The 25,980-nt window shown below is 44.1% G+C and overlaps 1 long non-coding RNA gene across 1 annotated transcript in view; it reads right to left on the reverse strand.

Annotated features, from left to right (window-relative positions):
- Positions 1-25,980, reverse strand: part of LOC128352494 (uncharacterized) — a 183,564-nt gene that overhangs the window by 84,459 nt on the left and 73,125 nt on the right. The gene's annotated exons all lie outside the window — the stretch shown is intronic.

The following is a 25,980-nucleotide window of genomic DNA, read 5'->3' on the forward strand; positions in this document are numbered from 1 at the left end:
AATCCTTATTGGAAGCCAGCTTGAAGAGTCTTTCCACTCTGGCTCTAGAGGACTTTAAAGGACTGCATCCCCCAAATCAAGAAATGGGTGGGTGGGTGGGTAGGGAAGCTAACCCACTGGGTCAGTGGGTGTTTCCTGAGGATTTACTGCCCCCTATCCCCCAATTGTGTGGGGGCAGTGTCGAAAAACCAGGTCAGGAAATGACTTGGGCAGAAAGTCTCTTCAAGCTGGCTCCAGACCTGGACTTTAAGCACTGCACTTACAAAGTGAGGAATGAGGGGGGCAGGTTAACCCCCAGGAAGCACCCACTGACTTCCTGGGGGTTACTTGGCTCCCACCCTCAATTGGTGGGGGGGGGTGCCATCCAGGAGAGGAGAGCTGGTCTAGGAGAGGAAAGCTGGTCTTGTAATAGCAAGCATGATTTGTCCACCCTGGTTGCATATTATGTGTGAACACTGTAAGATATCCCCCTTAGGGGATGAAGCTGCTCTGGGAAGAGCAGGAAGTTTCAAGTTCCCTCCTTGGCTTCTCCAAGATAGGGCTGAGAAAGATTCCTGCCTGCAACCTTGGAGAAGCACCTGCCAGTCTATGTAGACAATTCTGAGCTAAATGGACCTATGGTCCGATTCATTATACGGCAGCTTCCTATGTTCCTATATGTGAGATAAAGTGTCTCCAAGTTGACTTTAGGCCTAGTTTTAAAGCACTGGTTCCCAAAATTTGGGGTGGGGTGGACAAGGTAACCCCCCAGGAAATACCCACTGGTCCAGTGGGTGCTTCCTGGCATTACCTTGCCCCCACATCCTTTTTCCTCTCCCCTCAATTTCAGGGGTGCAGTCCTTAAAAAGCAGCCCTGAGATGAGTTGCAGAAAAGGTCTCTCCAAACAACAGAGCTGTCCCCTTCATCCCCATAATATTACTGTATTATCAGAAGTAGAAGGATTTTTTATAGGACAACAGGGATTTTAGTTGGAATTCCAACTATTGGGGCTTCCTGCTGTCCTATAAGAAATCCTCCTAAGAATGCCCAATAGCAGTAATATCTTTCTGATATTCCTATTGGATGGATAGCATTGCACAGCCCTAATAAACTGCAGATTGGATAATGACTAGGGATGTAAGAATCGAATCAGATACAACATAATTTGTACCCAAATCTACCTGTTTTGGATGATTTGTGGACAAAACAAATCACCCCTGTGCTAGCTGGCCAGATTTGGGTCCAAAACAAATTGCCCAGATTTCAGACCTGAAAAATTTGTAGATTCAGACCTCCATTTTTGTGGAGATCTCTCTCGCTGTCTCCATTTTGTGTCAGGAAATATTTTTGATTTTCATATTTTCCCGCCCTCCCAAGCTTCAGATTGGTGACTTACAGTGTGCAACGATTGGCTGGCAATTCCCCCTGGTTCCAGATTGGCTCGTTTCCATTCAAATCTTGTTTTGCCAGGGTGACTGACCCTGCACTGCCTAGGGAAAGGGTCAAAGAAGGGATAAGTGTGGGAGGAGTTCAAAGGAGGGACTTTCAAATGTACTTAAGGAGGCAGCCAGCCACCATTACGCCTTTCTGCCTCGTGGGAGGAGAGAAAGGGGGGGGCAGAGGAGCTTTGCTTTGCCTTGCCTGCCTGCTGCCTGGAGTGAATTCTCTGCTTTTTGTTCCTGCTTTCCTGACTGAGGAAAAGATGAGAGAATTTTTTTCACCCTCTTCCTGCTGCTTAGAGAATCACTGCCTGCACCTGCTGTCTTTGTGAATCGATTTGGGACCAAACCTATTTGTACCTGAATCTACCTGTTTTGGGAGATTTGTGGACAGAACAAATCACCCCTGTGCTAGCTGGTCAGATTCGGACCCAAAACAAATCGGGGGTGATTTGATTCGGGTACAAATTGAATTGAAAAAAATCGATTCGTGCACATCTCTAAAAATGGCATGCCTCTATTAAAGGCTGGAATACCACATAGCAGTAGTGTCTACATGACTCTACACTAAAAAAAATTCAGTCCAAGTAGTGTACCTCCATGTTCTATAGTAGCACACACATGTCTATGACAGCAAGGAAAGTTGTGAAGACACACTGAGGTATTCTCATGATCACTGGAAAGCGGACTAAGAGAGCTTAGCCTGCTTTCCAGACATTGTGAGAACCAGTGGGCTCGCAGGCGAGCCCGGTGGTTCCCTGGTAGCTAGCCCGCCAAAGTAGCCCTCCCCTTAGCGAGTGCTCTGCTAACCGGGGCTTCCTGATTGTGTATTGCCGTGGTGTGGCTCCTCAGTGCGGCCACAGACAAGAAGACCCCCAGCCAGCAGGCTGCAAGCAGTCTCCTGGGCTCGGGGGTCTCTCCAGCATGCCCCGTGTGCTTGTGTGGGGCATCCTGGAACTTATGGGGGCCATGTGGCCCCCAATCCCCACTGCCCCTGCCGGCTCTGTGACAGAGTTGGCAGTCATGTGGGTGGCCGATCTGGCCACCCAGGGCTGAAGTAGTGATCGTCTAAGCTCACTCTCCCCGCAGAACGGCTCACTGATCATGAGACTCGCCTCACTGTCTGTCTGTTTGTCTGTTTTGGCTTTATGTCCTCCTGTTCTCACAACTAGTCAGGAAAATTCTTCGTGCACTCTATAGAGAATATTAATGCAAAAACCTGAGCTCATTATGCCAGTCTTTTATGGCATAATGGAAGATGATGAGTAATTTTGCTGCTGCTGGGAACTTCTCTGCAATTCCATGAGCTATTGTTTCTGGCGAGAAACTCTTGGGTTGGGCCATTAAACTAGTTTTCTAGAATTTTTTTTGTTTCACCTTGGAGGAAGCTGGGTCTATCTCTCTGTCCATGTTTCAGCTGACAAAGAAACAAAGTGACACATTATTCTTCAAATCTAGAATGAAATACTGTACCACTCTCAAGGTATCTTTGAGCCTATATCTATTTCTGTTAGGGTGGGAAGGGGAAGCCTATACATAGGGAAGTATAGGCCAGCTAATGCTGGTGTGGCAGAGAGGCAAAGAGACTCTCTATATCAGGACTTCCACGGTTTGAATCTTGCCTTTGCCATGAATTTATTAGATGACCTTAGGCCAGCTGTTTCCTCTCAGCCGCAGCTCGCCATCTGCAATGTGAGGAGAATAATACTTACTTTAAAGGGTTGTTTTAAGAGTCACATCAAGATAATACAGGTAACGCACTTTGTACACTCAAAACATCTCTATAAGAAGTTGCTCTGGTAAGAACTGATCTGCCTATGTTCCTTTCACTATCCCTACAACTGGACTAAATTTGATCCAAATCAGTTAGGCAGTTTGCAAGTTAGCCCACTTGCACCTCAAACATTCACATGTCTGCCACCTTGAATTGGGATGGATGACATCATCACAAACTATGCCTTTGAGGTGTCCCTATGTGTCCCTATAACTGTACCCAGTTTGGTCTAAATCATTTCCTACTTGGACCTCAAACGTTTATGTATCTGTCAACTTGAATTGGAGTAGATGACATAATTACAAACTATCACTGTGGTGTCCCTAAGTCTCCCTACAGCTCTTAGGGGTGTGCAAGAACCATTCACTGCTGAATCAGTTCACCTCGAACCGAGTTGGTTTGGCGATTTGATCATGGATTGAACCAGGGGCAGTTCAGTCTGTGATCAAACCAAACCAAGCCCAGTCCAGGCGAACTAGTTTGGCAGAAAACAGATGGCTGGGCAGAGGCAGAAAGAGAGGTAGTAAAGTTCTTACCCAGCCGGTGTGGCTGCTGGTGCTACAGCTCATCTCCCCCTGGTGAAGCCCTAAGTGTGTGCTATGCCTTCTTAGGAAGCCACCTGCACAGGGATGTGAGGATGCCTTGGATGTGAGGTCATTTGCATGCCATCTGAGCATGTGTGGATGCCATTTGCGTGGCCACACAATTTGCATGGCCACACAAATGGTGTCCGTGCATGCACACAACTGGTTCAGCAGCACGTGGTTCAGCTCAAATTCAATTCAAATTTGAGCCAAACTGTAATGTTTGGTTTGTACACGCCCCTAAGAGCAACAGCAAATTTGTTTCAAATCAGTTAGTTAGCCCAGTTGCACCTCTAACATTTATTCATCTGCCGTCTTGATTTGGGGTGGATGACATCATCACAAACTATGTTGCTGAGGTGTGCCCATGTGTCCCTACAACTGTACCCAGTTTGGTTCTTATTGGTCCAGGCATTGCAAAGTTGATGGGGGAAACAAACACACATGGATACAAAGACACAGACACACACTCATGCCTCATTCACATGTAACATGGAACTCGGGGTCCAATGAACCTGCAATTCCCCCCTCTCCCCTGCATACTTGCTTGTCAAAATTTGGACTAAATGGACAGATGGAAGCGGGGGACTTCCTCCCTTCCCTCAACTCCGGTTTTAGCTAGTGCAGCTGGCAGTTTCATATTCGAGCGTACAGAAGATGGCTGCAAACCTCGGATATGAGCAGTGAAACTCACTACAACCCAGGGTTTCAATTGGAATTTGGCAAGGGAATTTGGATGGGACTGTGGTTTAATGCATTCAGACATACAGGTCTGACAACTTCTGGCTTCTTCAACTCCAGTTTCCCATTATGTATAAATGCGGCCACAAAAGGAAGGGAAGTAGGCTAAAAATGCTAAGTGGCATTATTATTCACACAGGAGTCCTCTAGCAACTGAGCCACTCTAAAGCTTATCCAGACTAATGTTAATGAGACAACACAATGGGTGGATTCACACACTTGATCTCAAGTTTGTTTGATTGGTATCTGAGGTGCACATGCTCCCATGGAGTATGTTGTGTGAACCCTGCTCTTACCAAGGATCTCAGATTGGCACCACACCAAACCAACATGAAGCCAAGATCAGTAACTTTAGAGCTGAAGTTAGCATCCGGTCAGATTGATGCGGTGCCAGTCTGAGATTCCTGGTAATGGCTGGGTTCACACAGCAATCTCCGCAGGAACACAGAAATTTCAGATTCCCACCAAACTAACATAAGATTGATTGTGTGAACCTCCCCTATGTATTTTTAAAGTGTTATTTTGAATTGTCACACTTTATAGCTGAAAGCTGGGTCAATTAAATAACTATTTAATATTTCAAATGGCCTACCGCTGGCATTGTTAGCTCTAATGATAGAAGCTGAATGAGATAATGGCCGCATTCACACGAAACTCAGAAATGCGGGTCCAATGGACTTGCAGTTCTCCCCGGTCTGGCCAAATACAGCCTCCAGTCCTGCATTTGGACATAAAAGAGGCTCCGTGGAACCCCGGCTTTGAGCAACAAAACTCACTACAGTTACAATTTGAAACCAAGGGTTCAAATTGGAGCCTCCAGAACAAAAGCTCAAGTAGCAGAAGAAATGGGACCAAAGTTGCACACGTTCTGACATAATGGTAGGGCACCTCTGGCCCCTGCAACTCTGGTTCCCCATTATGAGCAAATGCGACCAATGTTACATAACAAAAACACCATGCAACCTGTTATTGCCCTTTACCATATTTTAATTCCTGATGTGGCTTAGTACTAAAGAATGAAGCCAGTAGTGTGCGAAGTTTCCATTTAGATGCACCCTTAGTCTCAGCAATTTTGTATGCGTAGCTTGAAAGAATTAACACACACAGTGCAGTTTTCCCCTAACATATTTTTCTCCCTATGTATCCTCTCTATCTGCAATGCATTCAAATTACAGCCATTTTCTAAAAATTCTCTTGGAATTGAGCCTTTAAGATGTGCTAGATAATGCTGTTGGCTCTGTGTGCTGACTCAAGAGCTTTTACGGTCTTAATGAGAAAAGTTATTCATTTTTAAAGCTATCTTAGGTGTAAGAATACTTATTTACAGAGACAATATCTTGATTGCAGCATTTGGGAGAGCTCTTAAGACTTCACGTCGCTGATGCATTTTACTGGCTAAAGACCATGTGGTAAACAGGGAATATTTTATGTCTAAGCATTCTTCAGCTTGCTCGACTTGTATGCAGTACTGGATTGAGGGCATCAGCTCCACGGGAAAACCCCAGTCACATACAAAAACCATGAAAACTATTCTTTCTGTGGCTAGTTATGAATTTGATTGTGGTATCATAGTATTTTAGAGCTGGGAGGTATTTTGGATGTCTTTTAGTTCAACCCCCGCTCAGTGCAAAAAACTGCTACAGCATCCTTAACAGATGGCTGACCAGTGTCTGTTTGAAAGCCTCCAGCAAAGAGCCTACCACTGTATGAGGCAGAAGGTTTCACTGTCAAAGAGCTCTTAGGAAGCTCTTCCTAATGTCTAGCATAAATCTATTTCCTTGTATTTTTAACTCATTGGTTCTAGTCTTCCCCTCAGGAGCAACAGAGAATAATATTGTCTGTCACATACAAGAAGCCTGCTCCTCAGGGGCGTAACTATAATAGGGCAAGGGAAGACAGTTGTCTGGGGGCCATTGCCTTGGGGGGCCCCCCAGAGGCAAGTCACATGACTGACTCCCCCAGCCACGCACCTGCCCAGGCTTCCTTCAGTTGTATTCATCCTCCAAAATTGATGTGAGTGTTAAGACCTGGAGCTACCAGAGCGACCTAGCAGTAGTTTCTGATGTACTGCTAATTGTCCTAGTGCATTTTTACACACACAAACGTATATATATGTATACATACTTTTTGTTACCACTATTCAGCCTCATTTAAGATTTCTTTACTTTGTGAGCTGAGCTTCAGTGAGGGGGGCCCCATTTTAAAATCTTGTCTCTGGGCCCACTCCAACCTTCCTATACCCCTGCTGCTCCTTCATTCACGTGACAGCCCTTCAGATATTTGAAGTTGGCTCTCATATCTCTCCTTAATCTTCTCTTGTCTGCTCTTCTCCTGGCTAAACATACCCACGACTTACAATTCTTCCTCCTAGGACTTGGTTCCAGGCCTCTCACCATATTTGTTGTCTTCCTCTGAACCTGTTCTAGTTTATCGGTGTACTTCTTAAAGAGCATTCCAAGTGTACTTCTTAAAGAGTATTCCTCACAGTATTCCAAGTGAGGTCTGGCCAGCACTGAACAGAGTGGGCTGCTTACTTCTTGTGATTGTCCCACTCTATTCTGTGCTGGTCAGACCTCACTTGGAATACTGTGTCCAGTCCTGGATGCTGCACTTGGAATACTGATCACATTTGTATCCAGATACTCAGGGCGTCATTTCTGGAGCTATCCTGTTTTATCCTCTCAATAACCCTGTGAAGTAGGTCAGGCTATTGGCCCTTGGTAGCTGAGGAGGAATTTTCATCCATGACTTTCTGGTGCAAAAACTTTGAGTATATCGGTGGTGGCCAGTGGGGTGGCTTGCTATGCAGATACTGCCACCTGCCACTGGTGGCAATTGAGGAGGTGGGAGAATTTCTACCCTACCTTCAGGCACTGTGAGGAGGTAAGGTGTTCTTCAGTCAACATTGTAGAAATACAGAGAGCTGCTGCGTGGACAGTCATCTTGGCACAAACATGGCTGCTGATATCAGCAGGGGCAACTGTCCACCCAGCAACTGAGCACTTGCACAACTTCCTTGGGGAAAGACTGTGGCTCACTGGATGAGCATCTTCTTTGCAAGCAGATGGCCCTATTCAATCCTTTGCAGCTATAGGCAGGGCTGGGTATTACCCATCTTGAAACCTTGGAACATTGTGAACAGTACAGAGCAAGATGGAGCAATGGTCTGACTCAGTATAAGTCAGCTTCCTATGCCTGAAGGTAAGAAATTATCCTTCCTCCTTGATTGCCGTGCAGTGACAAGAGACAGTTTCACTTAGAGAACCATCTCACTCTCTGCTACTGTAAGGAATGGGGTGGGGGTGGGGAGATGGCATTCACCCTATGATTGGTTCATGGAGTTTGAATATGCCCCATGGAGGAATGATGCCTTGGTTTTGGTGTACAATGAAGTGGTTTGGGGCTTGTCAAAACTTGTAGGCGGAGACCTTTGCCTAGACTCAGAGTAAAGAACCCTGTTCAGTCAGTGGCTGAACTGGTGGCCAGGCAGAAGGGCAGATTTCAACCAGCCCTGGGGCATACATGCTCCTCCTTTCCCAATCCGAACTGTAAATAACTCCACTCCAGAATTCAAATATTTCCCTCTTCCACTTTCATGCAAAGTACTTTCCATTCAGCATTCTTCATAAACACATTGCATTTCTATTTCCTTGCCTTCTCCCTCCCTCGGCCTCAATCTCCAATATGTATTTATATAAATGAATAATTTAATATGTGTAATTTTAATTTCTATTTTGATTGTGCATGTTTTTAATTATATTGTAAACCGCTTTGGGATTATTTTAATGAAAAGTGGTATAGAAATGGAAAATAAATAAAAATTAAAATCTATTGTGTGCTTTCAGATTCAGGATCTTAGTGTTGGTTGCTTCTCTTTGTACCATGGTATTGATGTATGCATAAGCAGCTGACACGGGGGCGGGGTGGGGGAGAAAGAAAGGTAAGGGTCTTTGTGCTTGAATGGAAGGAACTTTTCTATATCACAGGTGGCGTTTTCAGGGCTGCTGCACAAAGACCCCCTGATGATGCCTGGATAGGTTGAAATTAGAATGGCCGTGACATATGCACAGGGCTGCAGCAAGCAGACATGCTTATCCTCAGCATCTTATGTTTGTGTCAGCAGAAGCTACATTGCTTGGTCAGGGGATGGATGTCTAACTTTATTAGCATACACCTGCCTTGAAGGTATAACTATCATGGCTGACAGCCATAAATATCTTCCATGAATTTGCCTCTTTTAAAGCCATCGATGGCACTGACTATCACTACATCTTACAGCAGCCAATTTGATTCAGCATCCAGATATGTATATATTGTTAAGTATTTTCATATTTTGTTTGTTAGCCACCACTAGAACCATTTATTGGCCACTTGATGGTGTCTATTTTTCAAATGGATTATCATTCCATGAGCTTCTTTGGTATTTAGAGTACTACATGGGCAGCAACCCTGCATCCCGCCCCCCCCCCCACCCAGTGGCATGGAAAACACCAAAATCTGTCCAGATATTCCACTGCTGCGGGGAACAAGTTGTAAAAGTGTTCTTGAGCTAGGAAGGATGAGTACATTGCTGGCATGGCTCAGTTCCAGGTCAGTTTTCACTTCCCCGAGTACAAGTGGAATGCCTTGAACATTGCTTCCACTGATCACTGCTTCCATTTTAGTCTCACTGGGTCATTCAGGTCCCTCTCTGGAGAGGCATGTGACTGTGGGAACGTTTTTCTATCTAAAATTCACATAATTTATACGCTGGCTACTTTGACCTGCTCAGAACCATCTAAAACATCAATACAGAGAGTATTACAGAAGAAATAAACCTCTCTCTGCGTGTACAAATATATAGTTTTTATTTCCCCCTGCATTTTATGTTGTTGTATGTTTATAATTATAGCAACAAATGAGCATTTTTGTGAATTTCCAATTTGTCTTATATTTTCTAAACAAAAATCATATCTAGGTTGATCTTTCCTCCCACTGTTTGTTTGTTTTTTACGTGCCACCAAGCCTCAAATGATTTCTTTTCTTTTTAGTAATGAGGGTTGGGTGGTTGGGTTCCCAGCCTCATCTTTCAGCCATCTGAAGGCATAAATGCATTTTAAAACACTATAAAAATTAAGTGAAAAACAAAGATCAGTCTAAATTCCTAACGACAGCCATATCATATAAAATAATAAACCCAATTCTGCCTGCAGTGTCTAAAAAAAGTAATTTTAGCCTACCAGACCTTTTTTCCCTTTTCAACTCAATGGATGCTATTTTTTCCCTGTCGAAATACAGTCCCAGTATGGCTCTTCAGAGTTGCAATTTCTGCCTGTCAATAATTTTCAGGAACTGTGTTTTATTTAGAAGAAGAAATGGAAAGCCATATCTTGCTTTCTCCACCCCGCCCCAACCAACAATATTTTATTCTATAAACATAAAAGCGTGCAATTTCTGCACTAAAATGCAGAATCACGTGTTCTTGAATCATATTAATTCCTCCAAATTATTCTGGAGGAATTAATAATGTGCAAATTGCTTCTGTTGCATAAGTTAAGTTTCGTATCTGCAGCTCAAGTCAGTCTTTAGGCTCAAACCTCTGAAATCAGAAAAGCTTTTGTCAAAACAGAAAGAGAATTCTCTTGACTATCGTTGGCTTGAAGACAGCTGGTTTTGTGACTTCCTGTAGCTTCAATGTGTGCCTGAGTTAAAAAAAAAAATTCTACCTTTGATTCATATTAATAATTTATCATCAGCCATCTGTCACTTATCATTTGCTCTACATATTATAACAATCAGGTTACTTTTGCTAATAACAAATGATGTGAATCACGACGACTACAACACAGCACGTGCATTTAAACCCTATTGATTTTGCTGGGATTTAAGCATGCATAACCATATGATGGGTTTTGGTTAAATTCTTACAGGAAGTGGTCACTTTTACAGGAAGTGGTCACAATATAAATAGGGTACTGTAATAAATCATAGGACCGGGTCTCACGATCCGTGAGTCCCGGTTTTGGGAAGTGAGCAGGAAGAGCGGGCTAAGCCCGCTCTCCCCGCTCATGAGCGGGCAGGGAGCCCTGGGCGGCCAGATCAGCCGCCCACACGATGGCCGGCCCCGAGACGGAGCCGATGGGGGCTGGGGAGCTCGGGGGCCGCGTGGCCCCTGGAAGCCCCAGTATGCCCTGCGCAAGTGCGCAGGGCATACTGGGGAGACCCCCGAGCCCGGAGGCTGCTTTTAAGCCTCCTGGCCGGGGATCTACTCCCGAGTAGCTGCGACACAGAGCTGCGCCGCAGCTACTCACAAGCAGATAGCCCGGGTTTGCCGAACGCTCGCTCTGCAAACCTGGGCTAAGGGGTGGGCTACAGGAGCGGGTTAGCCGCTCCAGAACCACCGGGCTCAGCTGCGAGCCTGGTGGTTCTTATGATCACAAAAATCGGGCTAGGATTTTCCTAGCCCGATTTTTGTGATTGTAAGAATAGCCCCATAGAATGCCAGAGTGGGGAAGGGATTTTGGTGGCCGTTTAGTCCAATGCCCTGCTCATTGCAGGAATGTACAGAATCCCTGACAGATCCAACCTCCCTTTGAAAACTTCCAGTGAGGAAGAGCCCACCACTGTGATGTCATTCACAAAATCAAAAACTATGTTCCAGCTGTGGAGCTGTATAGCAGTGTGCACAAACCCCAAAACACAGTTCGGTTCAAATTTGAATTGAACTTGGACTGAACTGCATTCTGATGAACTGGTTCCAATTCCCCTTTACCAGTAAAGGGGTAGGGGAGCAGCAAGAAAGATTGTTTAAGGTCCTTACCTGGCTCGCCACCATTCACTGCCCCCCCCAGATGAATCGCCGGCTGGATCGCTCTTTAAACACAGATGGCCCATAGAGCAGTGGCATGGTTCTGGCCTCCACGCATGGCTAGTTGCATGGTCTCTGTGCATGCATGGAAGGCAGAACCACACCACTGCCATGTGGCCGGCCTGTGTTTAAAGAGCAATCTGGCTAGCAATTCGGCTGGATATGGGGGCAGTGGGGAGTGGCAAGCAGCGAGCGGCGAGTGTGGAGCGATGAGCAGCAGCAAGCTGGGTAAGAGCCTTAAACAACCTTTATTGCTGCTTTCCAGCCATCAGCTTGCTCCTCCTCAATGTAGAACCAGTTCACTTCGAACCAGGCTTGTTCCAGTTTGGTCATGAGTAAGTTCACGTCACGATCGAACCACTGAACCAACCCAGTTCAATGTGAACTGGTTCTACGTTGAATGGTTCATGCATACCCCTAGTGCTGTGGGTGCTTCCAATTTTTGATTGTGTGGAAGCAAGGTAGGAGAAAAGCCTGGGTAGAAGTGATTGTGTGGGAGATCAATGAAGGAGGAAAAGCAACCCAGGTTTTCTTCCTAACTTGCTCCCACACAATCACTTATACCCAGGTTTCCCTCCCACTTTGCTTCCATACAACCAAAAATTGGGAGCACACACAGCTCTCAAGCCCAGATGGAACACAGTTTTTGATTGTGTGAATGACTACAAGGAGAGACAGGCTGTTGCACCATGAAACACTCTTATGGCTAAGAAATGTCTTCTAATGACTTGCCTGAATGTGATCAGTCTAATGACTGTTTTCAGTAGGGGGTGAACATTGATCAAAATTTGCAGTTTGGTTCAAATCTGGATCAAATTTGAACTGAACTGCTGGCTAGTCCTTTCTGTTTGACTGAACCAGTTTGGCAGTTTGAGGGGCTATGCTTGTAAAGAGTAATCATGTGGGGATTTCCCTTTACAAGAAAAGGGGTGGGGGGATCCTTGAAAAGTCTTCTAAAGGGCGTCCAGGGGAGCAGCAGTGAGAGGGCACCTTTAAAAGTAAATTAAAGTTCTTACCGGCCCAGCAGATGCTGACGCTTCTTGAAACCCCCCTGGCACAGTCTAAGCATGCAGCTCTCCCTCCAGCAACCCGCCCACATGGCGTTGCGGTTCTGGCCTCAGCAGATGCCCAGAATCCAGAACCACGCCACTGTGTGGGTGGTTAACTGGAGGGAGTGCCATGCACTTTTGCTGTGCCAGGGGGGATTTGAGGAATGGCAGCGGCCATCACCAGGCTGGTAAGTACATTAATCTACTTTTAAAGGTGCCCTCTCACCGCCCCCCTTGCCCTCCTTTAGAATATTTGTCAAGGATTCCCCACCCCTTTGCTTGTAAAGGGGAATCCTCACCAGATACCCAAGCATAGCCCCTTGATCCTGAACCGGTCCACCACAGACCAGGCTAAGTTTGGTTCAATCGTGGACCAAACTGCCTCCAATGCGGTTCCCAATTGAACCTGGTTCAAGGTTCTGGCCTGGTTCAAGGTGAACTGGTTCGGGATCGAATGGTTCATACACAACCCTATTTTTTCAATAGTCTGCTTCTAACAGTGGCCAATCAGATGTTGCCAGTGACCCATTAAGCTGAATGCATACTACCTGTCATATACTGTGTTCTTTCTGTTGCTTAATTAAACTGTTTTTTACAGTGGCTGCATTTGCACATAACATAATCCAATGGACCCATGGTTCTACCCCGCTCTCCTGTCCACATTCAGACAAAACAGAGACTCCATTTTGTCCTCATTCAAACAAAACTGATTCTTTGCAGCAAAGAGAGGGGAACTGGCTGTACAGGCTTCCTTCTTACTTGAAGGACACTCTCACAGCCAATCACATCTGGAGAAAGGGAGGAGCTTCCTCCCTTAACTCCAGTTTCATCAGTGCTGCATTTGGACGACATGCTTCACTGCTGGAACCCTGATTATGAACAGTGAAACAGACTATAAAGAGTTCAAATGAGAGTCTGTGAAGCACAACCTTGGGTCGCTGGATTAATGGGAGCAGAGTTGCACACATTTGGATGTACTGGTAGGGAAACCTTTAGCCACTGCAACTCCAGTTCTGCGTTACATGCAAATGTGGCTAGTCTTCGGCAGACAGCAACAACAGGAGGTTTATCAGGCCCTTGTATGTGACTGGTGGATTATACTTGATAGGTTACAAGTTGTACAACTATAAATTGGTAGTTTAAATCATTGTGTGTGGTTGATTTATATAACATGGGCACTGAAGTTTAAGCATGATATATGGCTTGTGCATTAATAAAACTTGTGAAGGGTGCCTTTCTCTCAGGAGTAAAAAAAATAAACATACCTTCTTGAGTCTTGGCATCCTTTTTGTTTTACAAAAACCTCATCCTTAGAACATTTATTAGCTATGCATCATCGTGTTTGCAAATGTGTTTGATACTCTTCCCCAGTGCTTCATATGTCTTTTCTCTCATAAAAACATGGAGTAGAATAGTGGATTTGAAATGCATACATTGAATGGAGCTGCTAAAATAATCATTTTGAAAGCTCTAATTTATTTTTTGTAGGCTTAGCATAGATAGATATGAAACACAAAACGTTTCTATGTACAATACTATAGTTTATAATTGCTTAACTCTTCTGAAAGAACTTTTTTTTAAAAAAGAATGTACTATATAAATATTTGTTCCCTCAATTCCCAATTTAAATTTAGGGTTTATCTAATTTTTAAATTATAAATTGCTGATATGTAAGCCGTCTTTAAAATGCACTACCTGGAATTTCTTTAGAATTACAGAACCAGCCTACCTTTAATCTCCATTTTATTGTGCAAGATTACTTTCTTTGACAGCTTCTGGCAATAGAGACAAATAAAAGAGCAGAGGAAAGTAGAGAAACATAAAAAGGAATTTTAAGAGGCCCATATAATTAGCTTTCCTTTAAGAACTGCTAAGGCTATCTACCTGGGTCAGCCAAATAGGAAATAAATGAGGAAGAAAATAAGTCTTTTGTTCTATAAAGAGCCAATTTTGCAGCTATTTTGCACTATTGCAGCTATTTGCACCCCTCCCCTTCACCAGTTCACCTCAAAACCCTTTGGGTTTTTCAGGTGTTTCTGTTGAATGCTCAAAAATTCTGATGGATTCTAAGCATTCAAAAGGAACACTTGAAAAACCAAAATGGGTGAAGTGTGGCCTCTTCCAGTCCGCTGTTTACCCCTTAATTTTGTGGAAAGGAGGGGTTGACAAGTGGCAAGAAGAGTGCACTATGGCTTAATTTCCTGTGGAAGATCATGGGTTTTGTAGACTCGGCCCCGTCTTGAATTGGGAGGGAAAGAAAGCTACAAATGCCATTATTCGCAGTCATAATGTCCTTTAGGGCAGGGATCCTCAACGTTGGGCCCCCAGATGTTCTTGGACTTCAAATCCCATAATCCCCAGGCCCAGTGGCCTTTGGCTGGGGATTATGGGAGTTGAAGTCCAAGAACATCTGGAGGCCCAACGTTGAGGATCCCTGCTTTAGGGAGCAGAAAATTTAAGCAAATTAATGCAATAAGCACTGACCAACATCCTGAGCCTATTCCCATGATCACTAGATAGCGGGCTAAGGGAGCCTAGTCCACTTTCTAGTGATCATGGGAACCACCGGGCTCATGGCTGATCCCGGTGGTTCCAAGGTAGCTAGCTTCCTTAATTCCCCCTCCCCTTAAACAAGGTTAACAAAGCAAGCGCTTGTTAACCTTGTTTTTTTTTAATCATGTGCCACCACTGTGCACAGTGACACATGAGTAGACTCCCGACCAGGAGGCTACAAGAGCCTCCCGGTGTCAAGGGTCCCCCCAGAATGCCCTGCATGCACGTGCGGGGCACCTTGGGACTTCTGGGGGCCAGGCGGCCCCCGATCCCCACAGCCCCCAACGGCTGCGTGACGGAGCTGGTAGTCATGTGGGCAGCCGATTCAGCTGCCTAGGGCTAGGAGTTTTATCATCTGCGGGGAGAGTGGCCCTGTGTGTTGTCCCAGTGAAGCATCTCCTCAACTAATGAAGCACCAGCAGTCCATGAGGAGTGTGCCTCAAACTAGCAGTGCTGCACTGGTGGGGGGGGGGGGCAATTTTTGCATTGGTGCAAATGTATGTAGCATCCATATGTGTGAGCAAGCACATTAACATGGTTGTCCTGTTACTTTCAGCTTTTACCAGTGCTTGTACTAGGCCGCAGAAGAGAATATAAGCCCAAGTCTATACTTTTGCCCTCTTACTGTCATTGTGGCTGACAGGCATTTCCTAGCTCAAGATGTGGCAATACTGGTAGACAGGTAGCAATTGCACAGGAAGTATTAGGCTTTACAACATAGAGGGGATGAGGGGAGAGCCGTCCACCTCGGGAGCTGAGTGCAGCCGGAAGGGGGCCGCCTCTTGCCTATAGCGTACCACATGTTCACGGGGAACCTGGTGCTAAATCATTCGTATATGACCTGATTCTGGGTGAGGGTTTTATACATAGCACAGCAGCTCCCTTGCTGCTACCTATTGAAATCCAGCCCTCGGTACAAGTGCTTTGGATGATAGAGCGAGAGAGCCAGCGAGAGCCAGTGTGATGTAGTGTTTAGAGTGCTGGACAAGGACTGGGGAGACCCGAGTTCAAATCCCCATTCAGCCATGAAACTAGCTGGGTGACTCTGGGCCAGTCACTTCTCTCTCAGCCTAACCTACTTCACAGGGTTGTTGTGAAAGAGAAACTCAAGTATGTAGTACACCGCTCTGAGCTCCTTGGAGGAAGAGCGGGATATAAATGTAATAATAATAATAATAATAATAATAATAATAACAACTATAAATGACTACAAACAGACAAACATCTGCCACACAATACACCAGATATAACTGTAGTCGAGAAGAAAGAAAAATAAGTCAAAATAATCGACATAGCAATACCAGGGGATAGCAGAATAGAAGAAAAAGAAATAGAAAAAAATCACCAAATACAAAGATCTACAAATTGAAATTGAAAGGCTGTGGCAGAAAAAGACCAAAGTAATCCCAGTGGTAATTGGCGCCCTGGGTGCAGTTCCAAAAGACCTTGAAGAGCACCTCAACACCATAGGGGCCACAGAAATCACCATCAGCCAATTACAAAAAGCAGCTTTACTGGGAACAGCCTATATCCTGCGACGCTATCTATAACAATTGACAATAAAATTCATCCATCCCAGGTCCTTGGGAAGGACTCAATGTCTGGATAAAACAAACCAGTCAATAACACCTGTCTGACTGTGTAAACAAGAAATAATAATAATATGATCTATGCAAGTGGAGACCCATGTAAACTTGCAGTTATTTTCTTGTGCATAATACCTTTTTGTGTCCACTCTCCAATACATAAATGTCATCATTCACATGTGACATTCACATGCCATTCCCCCCCACCCACAGCACTCACATACACAAGGCCAGTTCACATTATTCTACTTAGTGCAGGAAACGCATCCTAACCAAGTTCAGGTTCCATGCGCACCTCGATTTCCCAATAGTCTGTGAGTAAAACGCAAGTTAGGAGGGGAGGAAGAGATCATCTGCTAAGCAGTAGCTGGGTCAGAGGGCTCCATCCTAACCACAGCTGTACCCAGCTCTTTAACATGGTAGGAGCCCTCTGCCCTAGCTGCTGCTTAGCAGATGATCACTTCCTTCCTCTCCTACCTTGCCTTTTACTCACAGATAACCAGGAAATGGGAATGTGCCGTGCATAGTTCCCGAACTTGGGTGGGATTCGTCTCTTACACTAAGTAGAACAGGCCTCCTCAACTTAGGCCACCCAGCTGTTTTTGAACTACAACTCCCATAATCCCCAGCCACAGTGGCCAATAGCCTGGGATTATGGGAATTGTAGGCCAACATCTGCAGGAGGGCCGAAGTTGAGCAGCCCTGAAGTAGAATCATGTGAACCAGCCCTCCAGTCTAAAGGTGACCAGTACTTAGAGAGTGCTGCTACTGCCTCCACTTCTGAACCCTTCCCCACCAACAAAAACTGACCTTAGGCAGTTTTTCAGCTTGAGCGTAAGAATGTTCATAAACATTTCATAACACCCCAGCTACTGAAGCCAAAGCCAAAACTCTTACAGCCAATATCTATGGATTTTTCAAAGACTTCAGCCTGTGCTTTCCTCTGGTAGTTTTCTTTTTGTCAAGCTGATCTGATTTTCTGTAGATCTATGTTCTCTGTGGGTGAATATACTACCTCATTTATCTCCTTACAACCACAAGGTGTTGTAAAAGATTATTTAAGCCTTGCTTTGACTTCAGAAATAGATATATAGATGGCAATTATGCTGCCAAGTGAGTGGAGGAATTAACCTCAGATTTCTAAGCAGAGAAATGGTGTAAATATTTAGGATCAGGACTTCTATCTTGTGCTATCACTGCATGTCGCTCACCTTCTCATCTTGTACAAGTGTCACAGATGAAGCTAACTAAATTGGGAACCTGCCTTATGAAATGGCTGCCTGTTATTTTTTTATCACTGAGGCCAGTGCCATTCAATGAGTTCCAGTCCTGCTCCCAGTCTTGAAGCTGGTGAAGTGGGTGAGGACCGTCTGGGCACTGGGCAGATATACAGCAACAATCCTCATCTCCTCCCCAGCTCTAGGGTTCTTTTGGCTGCTATGTGGCCAAGATGTTTGGAGTGGCATTACCATGCACAGCCACAGACAAACTGGCAACCCCCTCTGCATGCTTTCCTCCTCTGTGGGGGTAAAGGGTCGTGTCCTTGACTGCTGCTTGGCTGTGTCACCTGGGGCTTCTAAGCTAAGCAGCATCTGACTGTGCAAGCTCTGAACCATGGTGTCTTTGCTGGCCCCTGCCCAGCCAAACCAGCAGCATATGGGCAGACAACCACAACTTCAGCTTGGCAACCAAAGCCAGCCAAACAGAACCATAGATCATCATAGTTGTGAAATGATGCAAATATTGGTATGTGCCAGCCACAGCAAGGTTGCCATCCTTTGTATGACAATCAATGCAGTCAGGCTCAGCTTTGCCTCTTTCAACTCATCCACCTCCCAGCAAACTCTCCACTCATCGTTCCTCAGCACTTACTGGCAAAAAAGTCAAGCAACAAGTTGCAACACATTTATACTTCCAGTGAAGGAGAAAACCTTCCAGTAAAGTTTTGCTGGCCTTCATCTCACACTTCCTTATTTTTGGAAGTGTCTTGTAAGTGCATATACATGGGTGGTGACAGAGGACAGAACTAACCTTTGGAGTCTACACATATACCGTAGGTGCAAACACTGTGATAAAGGAGTGGACAATTGGGGACACAGTGGAGACAGGGCCAGCTGCTCTGCTGGCGATTCCTCCATATGATCAGTGGACATCTGCACAGAGAAGAGGTTCCTTAGAAGCGGTGAAGGAATGACTCTTTCTCTTTATGTGTTGTTGTGGCTTGTTTTATTTGGTTTGTTCTGTGTTACCTCTAAGCTCAGCACGGGTTGAAAGATTGCAGCCTCTGATTGACAGCCAAGTCTGAGGTAGCAAGTGTGCTGCAGAGTTTTTGGAGGGAATGTAATGAAGTGTTCTGGTTGGTTGTCTCCAAGCAGAGACAGAAGGTTCTGGATGCCTGAGGTAAGACTCAACATGATTGGTTGATGTACACCTCTTTGGGGTGGGGGTGGGGAGAGCAATTGGATAAAAGAACAAAGTTGGAGCGAAGGAGAAGAGTACTGTGAGAGCTGTAAGGCTGGAAATGTAATTGAGTGGGTTCGGGCTGAAGCTGCTGGGAAAGTGGCAGTGAGAGAGCTGGGCCTACTGGAACCTGCTAGGCCTTAGTCTAGAAGGCTATTTTTGTATTTTTAAATTGTACTCTTGCCTAAAAGAAATTTCCCATTTGTTCCTGTACGGTTATTTTGTATTTTTGAAGACTTTGTTTTAGTAAAGCTATTCTTGGTCCCCCCCCCCCCAATTTTACTGGTGTCTCTGGTGTTTTGCCCCAACCTTACGCCTACTTGCCCTATTTAATTATCATACTACTGTGTTTTTGTAATTTTTGAGAGACAGAGGGTTCAGTGACTGGGAGTGGAACCTGTCAAAAAAAGCGAAACATTTTTGCTCAGCTTTGGCCAGCTAAGACCAAGCCCACACAGTAGCACTCCCACTCATCCTTGCTTTAACTGAATAGCTTCTTTTCAAAGATGCCAGATATTGGTACATTTTATTTACTCCCAAACATAGACTGTCTCTTTTTGTTTCTAGATATGAGATTAATAAAGTATGGACAAACATGATGAATTAATGCTGCATAATTTTTAAAAAATCGATTTTCATTTCAACTATAGCACTCAGTGGATCACTTTAAATCTTAATACTGCATTAATTGTACTATTGTTTGCTTCTCTTCTTATTGCATTAACCTATTTTACTCATGTAGCTTTCTTAATAGGGCCAGGTCAGATCTGATCAGAACTTCTTGGTTCCATGTAATATTCTAATTTTCTGGGATTGTGGATTTGGGGTTTTCATGAGCTGTATGCCATGATCATCACAATTATAACAAATTAAGGCTTGACTTATCTCGCTTTGCATGTAATGCGTCTGTCTCATATATCAGTTTCACCTTTTAATTTGCATTACTGAATTAATGGACTTTTGCATGATATTCTGATTTTCCGAGTTTCACCTGTATATTTCCTGTCGCAGGGAGAGGCCAATGAATGATCCCTTAGGGCAAGGCTTGTCCAGGGCTTCAGTGGTCTAGGCATGTGCTGCAATATAGCAGGCTGCCACAGAGAAAACATCTCATGATACTTGGGGTACCAGAGAAAGGAACTTGTTTATTTCTCTTGGAACTTTTAAAGTGATTGGTGCACTTAGCAAGCTGGTGCGGGTGGGGGCACTGGGAGGTGCTGGACTTAGGAGCTCCTAAGGGGTATATCTGAGCAGCACAGTGGTGAGCCTGCCGCCTTTCAGGAAACTTGTCTACTTGTCTACCAAGACCATTGGCAAATTCTGGAGTTCCTTTTAAACCTATTAGCCATTCCTTATTGAGAAGGATAGTATGAGAAGTTTCTCTGCATCATTGCTTGTCCACTCCTGCCATTATTCCTGGATCTAGACTTGTAGATTCTGCCTATATGTGTACAGAGGCACTTGACATAGATAGTTTGGAGTAGCACACTGGCGGGAAGACCCTCCCTATTAGCGGGAGGTAATTGGGGCAATTGCCCCAGGCCTCAGACATGGAGGGGGGGCACATTCACTTTGAAAAATAGTACACTCCCAACTAAGAAAAGACTCAGCGTCTGGGTCTCTCTGACTCTCAAAAAGGTCCTGTTAGTTGACTGTTGCTACTTCAAGACCAGGAGAGCTGGTCTTGTGGTAGCAAGCATGACTTGTCCCCTTAGCTAAGCAGGGTCCACACAGGTTGCATTTGAATGGGAAACTAGAAGTGTGAGCACTGCAATATATTCCCCTCAGGGGATGGAGCTGCTCTGGGAAGAGCAGAAGGTTTTTCCTTCCCTGGCTTCTCCAAGATAGGGCTGAGAGAGATTCCTGCCTGCAACCTTGAAGAAGCCGCTGCCAGTCTGTGACAACAATACTGAGCTGGGTAGACCAGTGGTCTCACTCGGTATATGGAAGCTTCCTATATTCCAAATTATTAGGTGAATGCAGAGGACCATTTTTCAAATGAGAAATGGTTTGTCTGTATACGCACCAGTAACACGAGCAAGGTGAGAAGAATGTTACCACACTTCTAGTGAAGCAGGATGGTGGGAAAGTTCTGCTCACTACATTTATTTATTTGTTTTTATTTTTACATTTTATATCCCGCTCTTCCTCCAAGGAGCCCAGAGTGGTGTACGACATACTTAGGTTTCTCCTCACAACAAACCTGTGAAGTAGGTTAGGCTGAGAGAGAAGTGACTGCACCAGAGTCACCCAGCTAGTATCATGGCTGAAAGGGGATTTGAACTCTATGTCATAGTCATAGTCCAGTACTCTAGCCACTACCCCACACTGGCACCACATCGCAGGATGTTACAGTTAACCAGCTTACCAAGTGGTTGCAGAAATGTTTAAGCTTTCTGTGGATAATATGGTTGGCTATTTCCCATGTGATAACGTGTGATGGTGCGCATGTAATAATTCAATAAGCAAATTGCCTTTATTATCCTGCCAACTGGTTAGGTGAATGTTACCACTTTCCTGCTTACCTATATTTCTGATCAGGTATGGGAGTAGGATATATTTTTCCTCAGTGTGCTACCAAGTGGTAACATATCTGCACTGTGGAAAGTTAACACCTGTTAAATGGTTGCCTGTATTCATATTGCATAGGCCTATCCACTCTACACAGTCATTGCATCTTCCCAGGGAAATCCTGGAACGGTTGTTTCATTAAGAGAGAGGAAAGAGATTTCTATCAGAATTTTCAGCACCTCAGACAATAGTTCTCAGGATAGTGTGGGAAGCTGTGGCAGTTAAACTAGTAGAACCAATATTGGTTTGTAGTATATTCTTTTTCTCTAGGAAGATAAGTCAGAAGAGCAGTCTAGGAAGTGAGATCAAAGGAGCAGATGCTGAGCTGCATTTGAGAATGCTGAAAACTGAAGAGCTTGTTGATGACAGCAATAGATGTAGCATTAGGAAAAAGTTTTTAAATTGTTAATTGTTATGTTGTTTTTTAATTTGTTTTAGCTCTTTACTGTTTTAGTGGTTTGTTTTAATTGTAAACCACCCTGAGCCATTTTGGAGGGGCGGTATACAAATCTAAATAAATAAATAAATAAATAAATAAAGCAAGCAAGCAAGCCGCACCCAGGTGCTAGCCCTGAGCAGTGGCAGGGTGTTAACACAAGGAACAACAGATCCCTCCTCCAACAGTCACCTTGGAGGAGGAGAAAGGTTGAGCCCCCACTTTTACTCCATATTGGACAATGTGGGGGAGTGATTTCCCCCATAGTTAATTTCCTTTGCCTTATTTTCAGAGTTCTTACTGCTAATTTTTCCTATTCTACGATTTGTTTGTTTGTTTGTATACTTCTACACTACCTTTAGCTAATATAGCCTAAAGGCAATTTACAGCATATTTAAAACAATAAGGGTATTCCTATGATCCTCAGGAAGGTGGCCAGATGGCTGCGTCCCAGCCTTCAGGCATCCCACAATGCACCATGTAATGAGCGCGGTAGATTGCGGGATACTCCCATGAGATAGATGCTCTAGGAACCTGTCTCTGTGTGCACGTGGGCTGAAAGCAGCCCAAGCTCACACATTATCCTGGTAGCCGGATTAAGGGCACATTTGTGCCCTTAACCTTGGCTAAAGGCCGGGCTTAGAAGTTGGGTTTGGCTGGGCAGGAGTACCGGGATCCAAATGGATCCCGGCACTCAACAAGAGCAGTCTTTATATAAAACCGCCCATCTTGTAAACTGCCCAGAGATGTAAGTTTTGGGCGGTATAAAAATATGTTAAATAAATAAATACCATATAAATTTAATTTTGAAACACTGAGACAAAATCTGAATACTATTAAACGAACAGAGAAAGCACACACACACAAAGAAGTCATGCGGTATTAGATTTTTCTCATTCCCCAAAGGCATGTCTGAATAAAATAGCTGAGGAAATGGTTGTATGGAAGTGAATGCAAGACTTAACATTTAATTCATATTGTAGCAGATTACCAGCCTTCGTCTCAGAGCAAGCCCATGTGAGGTGAAGAAAAATTCTGGATCATCATCTCAGTGCTTTCCAAGCAAAGGCTTCTCCCAAAACATTCCTGTAATTTTGGTAGGATCTAGGCTGCCACCACCCAATTATTGGCAGAGTTTAACCCCACCCCCCAGGCTTCGGTAGAATCCCAGGAAAACTCTTCTTCTTTTCCTACTGGAAAAGTATACAGAAACCTTCCACATGCAAGCTAACATGTAGCGAGAAAATTGGTAGTTCCTGAACGTATGAGGCATGTTGCACCAGAGAAACCCCCTTCAGCCCCCGCCTTTCCTGATTCAAAAATCTGCTCAGTGAGGCTTTTTAAAATTGCAAAGAACAAAAGTCGGTGGGGGGGGGGCTTTATTCAAATGCTACAGTCCACTTTGGTCTGAGGCTCTCTCAGCTTTGTTACAGATAAAAGAAATACTCAGTAGGTTACAAGAATAATTCAAAAAAATGTGTTGGGGCGGCACACTTTAAAAATCATGGTTACCCAGTTGCAAAGAACATGGATGTAGGAAAATACAAAAGCACCTTTAAAAGCTTGCAGACAGACCATCCTAGAACAGTATCAGGGATTTCCAACGCACAGAAAAATTTCTAACACAAAATCTGACTAACCAACTGTTACCCAGGCTAAATCCCCCTTTCCCTGAAAACTTACCCACCATCTGATGAGAATCAAGCTTCCTGCAATCCTGTCTTTCAAGGATCTGCAGTTCTTTGCACAACCATCCTCCATGGCCACAGGTCCTGCCCTTACCCCAGCCTGCTCCTTTCTAACAAAGAAACTATTTTCTTCTTCCCAACCGCTCTTAGGTCCCAGTCACCAGGTGTGCTGATTGGCTGATCCCTGGGGTTCACCAGTCTGTCAGTCAGGACAGAGTTCACTTCCAGTTAGCATTTTAGGGAAGAGGAGGGGCTGATCAGAGGCTGATCACTACACATACACCCTTCCTGACACCAAAAGCGTGGCCTTCCTGACACCAAAAGCATGGTGCTTCTAAGCCCAGTCTTCAGTAGCAGCTGGTGCAGGTTCCACCAGAGGGGCGGCAAGAGGCAGCTTTAAGCATAAATTCATAGGGGCTTACTTCTGTTACTGCCTCACTGCTCAGAACAGCTTTCAGTGCTGCAGTAGTATATCCTTACTTAATTTATGCTCAAAGGTGCCTCACTGCCCCACTCCCGGCAGCACCCGCACCAGCCACTACTGTTAGTCCTGTGAGGGCTACTGAGAAATCCATCACTGCTACTGTGGATCTTCCCCTGCAATGTGCAATCCACAGTCACTATATATTGGCTGAGTTATCTGGCACATATTCAGTTCATGGAGGATAACAATGAGACTCAATAGGTCTCATATGAACATGAATGTACATCCTAAACTATTCCCAGAACACTATGCATACATAATGCACAGGGTTGTATGGCAAATATTCAGAGGCTCCTCAGCAGACAAGTCACTAAAAAAACCACTGACCTTATACTAGTTCTGCGAGTAAGTGCTAATTGGCTTTAATTACTGAAGCCTTCACAAACTGTAACACCCCCACCCCCACCTCAAGTTACAATTTGGGCAGACTTCAGTAATTAAAGGCAATGGAAACATAGTGGTGACATCCAAACTAACGAAGTGTTTCTGCAAATGTGTTGCATTAGCATAAGCCTATTGTGCTAGCTAGTTTCACTAAGTTTGGAGCCTTCATTCCAGACTGGGGTTGTGCTTGTTCTTGCACAACAAGGTGTGCAACCGGTGGCACATCTCGTGTTCTGCAGGAAACTTTAGTGCAATAGCACAAGGGCATGATTTTGAGTTTCCCCATGACTCTGTGCCACTTTGTTCATTGTACAAGTCCTTTGTTAACCTGGAAGCCAGCCAGCAATATTTGCTGCTACTCACAGAGCAACATTCCTACTCAAAATGAATAAGAAAAATGGAAATGAGGACTTTAAAAAAGAAGATCTTTTTAGTTAAATCATTTAAGCCATTTGGTGGTGGTAGTGGTGGGGGGAGATGGTGCTTTGAAGGATCCTTAGAAAAATATACGATTACTCTCTGTCATGCACCATTTAACAAGGTACTGGGTTCATTAACATTTCTCTTTTTTGTTCAACTTAACGTTCAAAAGATGTTCTATTGTAACTATGCAGGCAATTAAGGACTATAATTGTAATGTGCCTATTTTCTTTAGTTAAGATTTTATTATAAAAATGGCTGGCACGTGATTCATTTTACATAAGTCACATATTTGGAGACCATCTGTTGCAATAACATTCTCTACAGGGGAAATTTATCAATGTCCAACTTTTGTTCTATTTATTAGTAGACATGCAATAGAGAATTTTAACTTTAGCAATGCATTTTGCCCAAACTATATTCTACTAAAGATCAGCTTCCCTTTGACAGTGTTCATTAATCTTATTTTAAGGTAACTTCTGTGTTTTTAGAAATAATTACAAATGCTGCAATGCATAAAATCTGGTGTTTTAAAAATATTTTGCAATGTGATCTTTGGTAAACTTATCATATCATCAATTTAATGGATTTTTATGTTATTAAGTTTGGATGCCAGATGAACATTCGTACACACTGTTGACAAGAAATACTAGCCCCCTGTCTTTGATAATCATGTCATTGGATGCTCACAAATGCTTTATTTAATTTCTAGGCTTATTTTTTTGGGGGGGGGGATTATTCTATATCAGCCTTACTGCAAATGTGGCTCGTGAAGATAGGGATTAACAATATTTTGTTACTTCTGCTGCAAAGTGAAAAAGTGAAACAGTGAGATTGTATATCCTTACTTGTTCTTAACTTTTTCCTAATTGTATAATAAAATGAAAAGTGGTGCTTCTTTTTTTGGGAAAGCTAATGGTAAATCTCCTCTTTGCCCCACAACAATAAAAACATGTGACAAGAAAACACACACAAAAAATAAAT

The sequence above is a fragment of the Hemicordylus capensis genome, chromosome 3 (genome assembly GCF_027244095.1).
Source record: "Hemicordylus capensis ecotype Gifberg chromosome 3, rHemCap1.1.pri, whole genome shotgun sequence".
Classification (NCBI taxonomy): Eukaryota; Metazoa; Chordata; class Lepidosauria; order Squamata; family Cordylidae; genus Hemicordylus; species Hemicordylus capensis.